Source organism: Pteropus alecto, unplaced genomic scaffold (genome assembly GCF_000325575.1).
Source record: "Pteropus alecto unplaced genomic scaffold, ASM32557v1 scaffold25, whole genome shotgun sequence".
Taxonomy (NCBI): domain Eukaryota; kingdom Metazoa; phylum Chordata; class Mammalia; order Chiroptera; family Pteropodidae; genus Pteropus; species Pteropus alecto.
The window spans coordinates 1,830,507-1,839,634 of record NW_006441955.1 but is presented as its reverse complement, the minus strand read 5'-3'; the positions used below and the strand labels follow the sequence as shown (position 1 = coordinate 1,839,634).

Here is a 9,128-nt window from a genome sequence, read left to right as displayed (position 1 = left end):
GCTTGGAAGTCTCAAGGGGCATACAGATAACATACAGTGATGATCTGTGCCATTCATTCATCTCTTTATCCCTTTGTTTGATAGGTATTTATTGAATGTCAACGATGTGCATTAGGCACTGGGGATACAATTATGAACAGGCCAGACTTGGTATCTTGGATGCTCTGCCTTATATTTTTAGCATATAGCTCTCTAATGGATGTCCCACACCCCAAAGAGTTTGCAAGTTCCCCAAAGGCTGGAGATTGTACCTGCCTCCTCCCCATCACACAGTCTTTACACTGACTCTGTAGTGAGCGCTTTAAGGATTCCCGAATAGTTACAATTCATCAGCCACATTCGTTGATCAGTCATTTAATCAGTTAAACATAGCACTGGCTCCATTTTTTGTGCTTTCAATCCCTGGAACTGAATAGGCAGACCCAGAGGAGCTCAACCTGAAGTCATCAATCGAAGACCTGGATTTGAGCTTCATTCTCCCACCAGCCTTCCAGGTGGTTAGTAAGAATGGTGATGTCCATTGTCAGCAATTTGGAAAACTTTTTTCTCGTTTGATGCTATCAACAATCTGTGATTTAGGCAGGGCAGATTCTATTATCCCCACTTTACAGAGGAGGACACTGAGGCTTAGAGAAGTCGAGTGGCTTGCCCAAGGTCACAGAGTTGTTGAGTGGTGGTGCCAGGGCTCGAGGTCAGGTCCGTCTGCTCCTGGCAGCCTCTTTCTCCCTCTGTAGCACAGTGCCCCTGGGGCACATACTCCAGATGCAGCTGCGTTGTCTCCAACTGACAGGAGCGCCAGAGCTGAGCTGATTCATAAACTGATGGCTCCAGCCTCCCTTCATCCCTGCCTGATGAATCTGCCGGCTCTTCCATCCCCAGCACCACTGGCCAATGACCAAGGAAAGGACAAGAAAGCAAGATAAAAGTTGGGGGGTGGGCAGAGGAGACAGAGCAGAGGCAAAAAGGAAGGTCTCAGAGCATCCATCACCAGGGCCAGGTTCCCCTGGGATCTCAGCTGCTGTCTGATCTGCCTATGAACCAAGTTCCCAACCAAAAGTCAGCCTGCCTGACAACCTGTCAGTCACTCCCCCGGGTGAGCTCCTTCCCAGGCTCCCACAGCCTTGGGCCTGCTGGGACCCTAACGAATGCGCCAAGCATAGCTGGGCTTTGACAGGGGAAGCGAAGCAGCCGCTCAGACGCCAACGACAGACCCACGTCTGAAGAATTGACCAGATCTGCCTTCTGCTTTTAGGGTCAATTCTCTGAGCCTTTTGTCCCAATCCTAAATTCCTTAAGCTCCTTTGCAAAGCCTTTTGGGTTTTCCTGGGTTTATGAAGTGTAGCTTCTCCTCAGGCATGTCTCCCTTCCCCAGCCTTTACCCTCACTTCAGCGTGAGTCAGGAGCTCATACTCTCACAGTCTCGGTCGGCCTGCCTCGTGTATGGTCACCACACATCCTTCCCTGTCACACCTTGCTAGCCCCAGAGCACCTGAGACCAGGAAAAACTGACGGTGAGAGGGACCTGGGCCAACAGGGTGGGGTCATACTGCTGAGGTGGAATCCAGAGAGAAGGGTAACCATTTCAATCACAGACTCTGCCCAGTTGGAGTCGGGGGACTGTTGTGACATATTTTTGGACTGGTTCCATCTCCACAAATGTTCACTGAGGCCTGCTGTGTGCCGGACCTATGCTGGGCCCCTCGTCACAGAGAGGGATCAGATATAGTCCAGCTCCTGAAAGGTTTCTAGATGAGTGGGAACAGCAGCTCAGTAAACAAATAATTAAAAGCCTGGTGATGAGTCCTCTGAGAGGGGCTCAGGGGACTCAGGGTAGGAAGAAAGCCTAAAGAAGAGGCTAATTAGTTTTGTGGAAAGAGCTTGGACCCTGAACTCAGACAGAGTTAAATTCAGATGACATCACTGACTTCCCTAAGTCCTGGAGACTTATCTGTAAAGTAGGGTGATAATACCACCCATCTCACAGCATCGTTCCAAGGATTGGACAGTAAAGCTTTTAGTACAATGCCTTATGGAAGATCTGGTGAAAGTCTGGATGGCTTCTTGGAGGAGACGGTGCTTAAAAGATGAATGGAAGCTGCCCAACTACTCAGGCAGCAGCAGGAGGGCATCTGACCACTCAGGATTGTTAGCTGAGGAGACTTGAGAATCAGTCCAGTCAACACCTCTTCTGCGTAGTTGCCCATGTTCCCAGTTCTGATAGCATTGCTCTTGTCCGTCTGTCTCTGTCATAACACTGTAGGTTGTTCAGTGCTAGAGCCCACCTCATTCACCATGGCATCCATAGCGCCTGCAACCAATGGCACTCAGTGAATATATATATAAAGAGATAGACACATATATATATCAAGATGTATGTATGTATGTATGTATGTATGGATGGATGGATGGATGGATGGATACATAACTCTGCAGAGTGAAAAACAATGGCATCCATAGAGCCTGCAACCAATGGCACTCAGTGAATATATATATAAAGAGATAGACACATATATATATCAAGATGTATGTATGTATGGATGGATGGATGGATGGATGGATACATAACTCTGCAGAGTGAAAAACAGGAGAAAAGGGACATAAAGAGAAGAAACAGAGGGGAACTAACATGTTTAGCCCCCACTGTGTGTATAACCAGGTTTAGTTCTCCCAAAAGATAGCTATGTATTTTATTCTCTCCATTTTATAGATAAGGAAATGAAAGCTCATAGAGGCCCCATGACTTGCTAGAGATCAGGCAGCTGGAAAGCAGCAGCCCCAGGATTCCATGTCCCATTCATGGATTTGCAGGGCCCTTTCATCATTCTGGGCTACTTCCAATTGGCCTAAGGATATTTGGCCAGAGCCTCAGGACCCAGAGGGCAGCCCCTCTCCACCCATCCTCTACCCCCACCCCAGCTGTGCAAACAGACTCCAGCTGGCAGTTTCCAAGGAGGTCTGTGGGGAGGGTCTGGCAGGTCTGGCAGGTCTGACAGTTCAGAGTGATCTGGGCTTTCCTGAGAACAGCTCCCACCCCAAAGTGGCCTAGAATACATCTTTCTGCAGGACGAGAGCTTGGCTGGTTGACGCCAGGTGCTATGATCTCAGCCAGCAGGCGGACTCTAAAAATAACTCTGCCCCATCTCCTTGCTCCAAGTGTGACAGAGCTCCTCTCTGGTCGACTGTGCACTGACTGGACTCAGTGCAAATCCCTGGGTCTTGCGGTAGGCCCCAGATGTGGGTGACATCAGAGGTCTTGTGCCTCTTGCTGCACCACCATGCCACTGGGCACCACGGGACGAGGAGAGGATGCTGGGGACCCCCACTGGCTTGCTCCCTCTGCCTGAATGTGTCCTTTCTCTCTATCCTCTCTCTGCCTCAGTGTCTTACCTTTCACAGAGTTAGTTTCATCTCCCCTTTCCTCCCTCCAGGGCTCATGCAAGGCCATCTATTGTTATCCTAAGGGTCCTATCACCAGTTCTGCAGCAATCCTAGGCAGGGAGTGACTGCTATAGAAAAGACTTCCCTGCAAAGAGCTCTGTGTAGGGTCCCTACTGTCTGATACCCACACTGGGACTGCCCAGCCTGACATTGCAGAGCTTCCTTTGTTAAATGATTTTATTTCTGAAGGACCAGCCAATCTACTTCTTGGAAGAAATGGGCACAAAGATTGATTTGTTCACACTAGACAAACACAGGCTGCTACATATACACTCAGCAGTGGGAGGCATGTGCGCTCCCTTCCACCCTTGGCTCTCAGACAAGCCAAAGCAGTTCCGCACATACCCCCCAGAGAGTTGGGAGCCAGCCTGCCCAAGGGCTGACACCAGCATAAAGGGAAGCATAGCCTTGTTTGGGGATCCCCACCACCCCTTTCCTGAGGCCTCCTGCAAACTCTGGCTTTTGAGATCAGGCCCCTGTGAGTCGGGGAAGCAGTGTCTGCAGGGAGAACCTTCCCAGCTAAGGAAAACACACCACATTCCCCATACGGGTGGAGTGCAGGAAAGCAGCCAGTCCAAGGCAGACTCTGGAATTTACAAAGATTTCATCAACCATTTAATAGACATGTAATGCTCACCTGCTATGTGCTAGACCCTTGGGATGGGGGATGGGGCGGCAGAGGAACCAAAGAGTCTGAAGTCAGAAAACATTGACCTTGTCACTTCATTACCCATGTCAAACTAAGATTCAACAAACACTTCTTGCATACCAACTTGTGTTGGCCACATTCACATGAGTGATTTTATTTAGCCCAATTCTCTATTCTATGGATGCAAAAACTGGCCCCAAGAGAATGTGTCATTTGTCTGAGGTGTACAACTACTGCCTCCATTTGCTCCTATGTAAAATGGTTCACAGCAGTACCCACCTCATAAGGTTGTTGTGAGGACATGTGAGTTAATTTAAAGTTCGTAGAATAGTGCCTGACATGAAATAAGTAGTCAATTGCTGTTACTCATAGTTTAAATACTTGTCCTATCAGACTGGGTCTGATTTATCACAGAGTCTAAGGAAGCATCCAGTAAGTCCTTGAATGGATCACCACCCATTTAGACCATCCATTCTTCCAGCCATCGAATTGTCCACTTATCAAGTGTGAGTTAAGGACTCTGTCTTGAATAGAGAATTCCCCCTTCAAAGATGACAACCTCTACCTTCTTTGTCTTCTTATACACTCTCCTCTCCTGGGATCCTTCCCGCCAGGTCTGTCGCTCTCACAGGATTCTCTGCCTTCCAGATTTGATTTCTAGTGCACCCTCTTCAATTTCTATTCAAGCAGAGCCACACACCTTCATACAGGTAGAAGTTGGGGCTGGCACCTCGGAAGAAACAATATCCTGTGGTCCACAGCTGGAGGCCTTTAAGGACATCTGGATGAAACATCAGTTGCTCTCTCTCTCTCAGCCTTTCAAGCCCCGGGGTGCCAAATCTGAGCCTAGACAGATAAGAAAGCAAGATTTTCATGTGCACATTTGGTGTGAGGGGAGGGGGAGCTGGGGAAGGACCAAATCTCACTTAGTCCAGAAAGCTCTTCTTATCTTCAAGTTCTTTGAAGTGGGGTAGTTCTCAGAGACTGAAAGCCAGAGGGGAGCCTTTTCTCCATGCCAAGTCCCCATCAGTCCTCAGCTGGAGTGGCCAGGCCCAGCCCTGGACTCATTCTGGGTCTCAGATGCTCACAAGTCATTCATTCTCTTTGCAAGCACTTCTGAACCTAGCAAGTGCTGGGGGCTCTGTGTTAAAGGCTGAGGAGGATGAGATGAATCAGATCCACATGCTTATTTGCAACCACAAAAGCTCTCAAATTGCTCCTTGACCAAGAAGTGATGCAGACATGGAAACAGAGACTGTGCACTGAATGCTTACAATCTTAATTCCTGGTCTGAAATTTGGTGCCTGTGTTTGGTGCCTAAACACCTTCTACAATGTCTAAGCAAGCAACAGTGTCTCAAGTCCCTGTTCATACACCTCCCAAGAAGGGGGGAAACACGTTCCCTCCGTTTCCCCAGCCCAGCAGCCTGCCACAGCACTAGACCCTCTGGCTGGCAGACTATGCTGCCTCCCTTGATGCTGAAACAACCTGTCCCATGTGTTCCTCCCACTAGTCCTACTCTGTGCCCTGGGGCTGCCAGAACCGTTCTGGCTGCACCTGTCCCAGGACAGCCTTGAAGAAAACTGGAAGCAACGTCAGGTTCTCACAATGCTCAGTTCCTAAAGATTGTTTTGGTGCAAAAAGGCCACTCTAGCAGCAGTGAGTGGGAGGTATGAGACAGCTGTGGGCTGGAGCCCAGGAGCCCAGGAACACACCATGTGAGAGATGGTTCACCTGAGCCAGGTAGCAGCCAGGCCAGGACAATCAGAAGGCCATTGAAAGGGCGTTCGGGGAGGAGAAGCTGACTTAGAGACGGGGCCTGCGGGAGTGCCCCCAGCTAATGGGGGAGGCTTAATCCCTCTCTCCTGTGCTAACAGGGGAGATAAAACCGGTGAAAATGAGAAAACAGAAAACGGAAGCAGCTTTTCAGCTCCAAGTCTCCGGCCTCATCTCCATTCCAGCCAGATGTGCTCCCCTCCCTCAGCTCCTCCTTCCTAAAATATCTTTTCTCAGGCTGCTAACGTCCCTGCCTTAACAGTTGGAAGACAGCTAGGTGCCTGCAGGGCTCATCTCTGTCCCATCCCAGACCCACCCATACTGGTGCCTTGCTCAGGACCTACACATGGCAAAGTCTCAGTAAATGTGAACGGAACAAAGCACTGCACTGGTTTATGCTGGTTATATAGCTGGAGCAGAAGCTGTGTGCCTAAAGAGTAGAGTTCAGCCAACTTTAGGGCCTAGAGACACAGGTCTCAGCGTTGGCTCTGCCATTGACTTAATTTGCTCAAAGGTGACCTTGAGCAGGTCCTAGATGGAGTCAGTTTTCCCAACAAGGAGAACCACACAAGAAAACTCTAAAGCCTACTAAGCCATAAAATGCCACGTGATGGTCCAGGAGGCCCCCTCTACATTTATTTGGCACATCTTATGTCCCCTACTGAAGATACCTGAGAAGACCGCCATCTCCTTTCTCCCAGGGCACCTCCATTCCCCGACCAGACTATTTTTGTGCCCTGGGAACCAAAAGAGGAATGTGTCCAGTTGTGAGCTCAGCCAAATCAAGCCAAGCCACCTTTGCTATTTAAAACCTTTCTCTCCGCAGCAGTCTGTTGAAGCTGTGAGAAGCAAATCCCTACTCATTTAGGAGTCCACTCGGTGGTGGCTTTAAATTCCCCGGGATTAAGAGACCTCAGCACTAGCTTCCCACTGCCCTTTTCTCTAAATTCTTCCCCGAGGCTACTTGGCTGATTGGAATGTTCAGCCGTGTTCAGACCACTCCCTCAGTGACCAGGCCGGATAAGCACCCTCTCTGGAGACACTCCTGGCTGTCGCGTTTCTCAGAATTAATCCATGTTGACAAACCCTGGCCCTGGCATTTCCAAGGGGCCTGAGTTCTACAGCACAGAAGGCCCAGATCTTCCAGGGGTCAAGGTAGCTGGGGACAAAGTCAGCCAATACTGGAGCCAATTGAGAATGGATGGTGAGGTGTAGTGTTACAAGCTCTCGAGCCCTCACATGTTCAAGCCAGAGGAGACTTTCAGGATGGTATGTCATACACCCGCATTGTACAAATGGAAAAGTGAGGCTCAGAGAGGGCATAGCACTTACTCAAGGTCACATGTTCTAAGACTGACACTTGGGATATTGAGATAAATTTGTATTCATTGAACAAACACATAGAAAATTAATTATATGTCAGCCACTATTCTAAGCACTTTATAAATATTATCTTATGTAATCCTCTTAAGAACTCTGAAGGTAGATTTTATTATCTCCAATTTACAAGTCACAAGGCTGAAACTCCAAATGATGGAATCACTTTTCCAAGATCACATGGCTAATGTGACTTATGTAGGTTTGAACCCAGGTCTTTCTTGTATGCCTTCCTCTACTCCATATTGCTCAGTTGGAGGCAAGAGAAATTAAGTCCAAGTACTGCATAGTATTGGCAGTGGGGGATCCAGGCCACAGAGCAGAGACGTCAGCAGGCCAGCTCTGAGGGCGGCAGGCTCACACACAGCTGGTAGATGGCCACAACCACAGGTCCGTCTCAAAGCCTCACCTCTGCCCCAGCATAACTGCGACGCACACCTCCAGAGAATCCCCTTCACTTTGCATTTAATGTGAATTGTGACCCTGAGGTTGTGCTTTGCAGCAGCAGCCCAGGCCTCACCTGCACAGGTAACTATCAGATAGGTGGGAGCCTCAGCCATTCAGCCAGGGCTGCTGTCTCAGAGTGGGGACTCCTCAGCTCAGAAGGGAGGCCTTGCCAGCCACAGAGGTAACATGTGCCAGCTGCTGCTACAGCCCCCACTAACTCTGCAAGCTCACGTGGAGGGCAGCCTCGGTCATACGTCTAGACAGCAGACTGAGAATGGGCTCGGCATCTTAGGAGAAGTTTCCTGAATTCCTTCCACCTTCGGGAATGGAAATTGAGCTAACAGGGAATTTGTTCTAATTAAACGGAAATAAGGAGAATTGAACAAGAGCTCTTCAAGGTTGAACTCCTCTGGAGGGTTCTTCCAGAGCTCTCCTTTTGTTAATCTGTCCAGTGAGAAAGCCCAGAGCACTGATTCTATGCCAGCTCTTGGCTGGGATTTGGGCACAGAGAGGGTTGGACTGGGGCGCTGTCTGCCAAGAGTTCCCACCTAGTGGAGCAGTAAACAGTGAACTCAGGAGCTCAGCCCAGGTGCTCTCAGCAAGGAAGCCTGGGGTGGAGGGAGGGCTATGGAGCTCAGGTGCCCGCAAGCCTACCCTGGAGGTCAGGGGAGGCTTCCGAAGCGCCTGCCGACATCTTCTTCCCTCACTTCTTCCCACACTGCAGGACCCAGTTGATATGCCACTTCCTTCAGGAAATCTGATTTCTTTAGGACACACTGATGGTCATTCAACACTTACTCTTTCAACAAATATTAATTGAGGTGAGCAAGAGACAAGCTGCACACTAATGGAGTTTATCACTGCTCACTTCTATAAGAAGTCTTTGCACATATTTCGAACCCAGCAAACCATCTCAGAAGGGGGGTGCCTGCGTGTGTGTGTGGTGTGTACATGTGTGTGTGTACATGCACATGCACATGTGTGTTTTCTTGCTGTTAAGCATCTCCCAAGTTTCTTTCAAGAAGTAGTCAAGCTTTATAATTAAGAACACAGCCTCTGGAATCAGACATTCACATTCGAATCTTGAATTTGTCCTTGTGTAATCTTGAGCAAGCTACTCAGCCTCTTTGAGTCTCAGTTCTATTGTCAAAATGAACAACGAGAATCTGATGGCCCGTCCTGATGGCCCACCACGTGTCAGACAGTCCCTGTACTAAGTATGAACTTTACAAATGCCTGGCATTTGACTGCTCTTTGCTCTTTGGCAGAGAATGGAGAATAGATACATGTGGTCTTTTTTAAAAAAAATATATTTTTATTGTGGTAAAATATACATAACATAAAATTTGCCATTTTAACCACTTTTAAGTGTGCAATTCAGTGACATTAAATACATTCACAATGTTGTGGCACCATCCATCTTTAGAAATTTTTGATCTTT

General features: G+C 48.7%; 1 long non-coding RNA gene across 8 annotated transcripts in view; it reads right to left on the bottom strand.

Moving 5' to 3' along the window:
• Positions 1-338: 338 nt before the first annotated feature.
• Positions 339-9,128, bottom strand: part of LOC107196217 — a 38,964-nt gene continuing 30,174 nt past the window's right edge. For 7 of the 8 annotated variants that reach the window (XR_001517589.2, XR_003048552.1, XR_003048553.1 and 4 more), the window contains one exon: positions 4,031-4,933. This is a non-coding gene — a long non-coding RNA (uncharacterized LOC107196217). Of the gene's footprint in view, positions 2,309-4,030; positions 4,934-9,128 lie in introns of those variants that run through there. The other variant, XR_003048554.1, reaches the window with a different exon arrangement.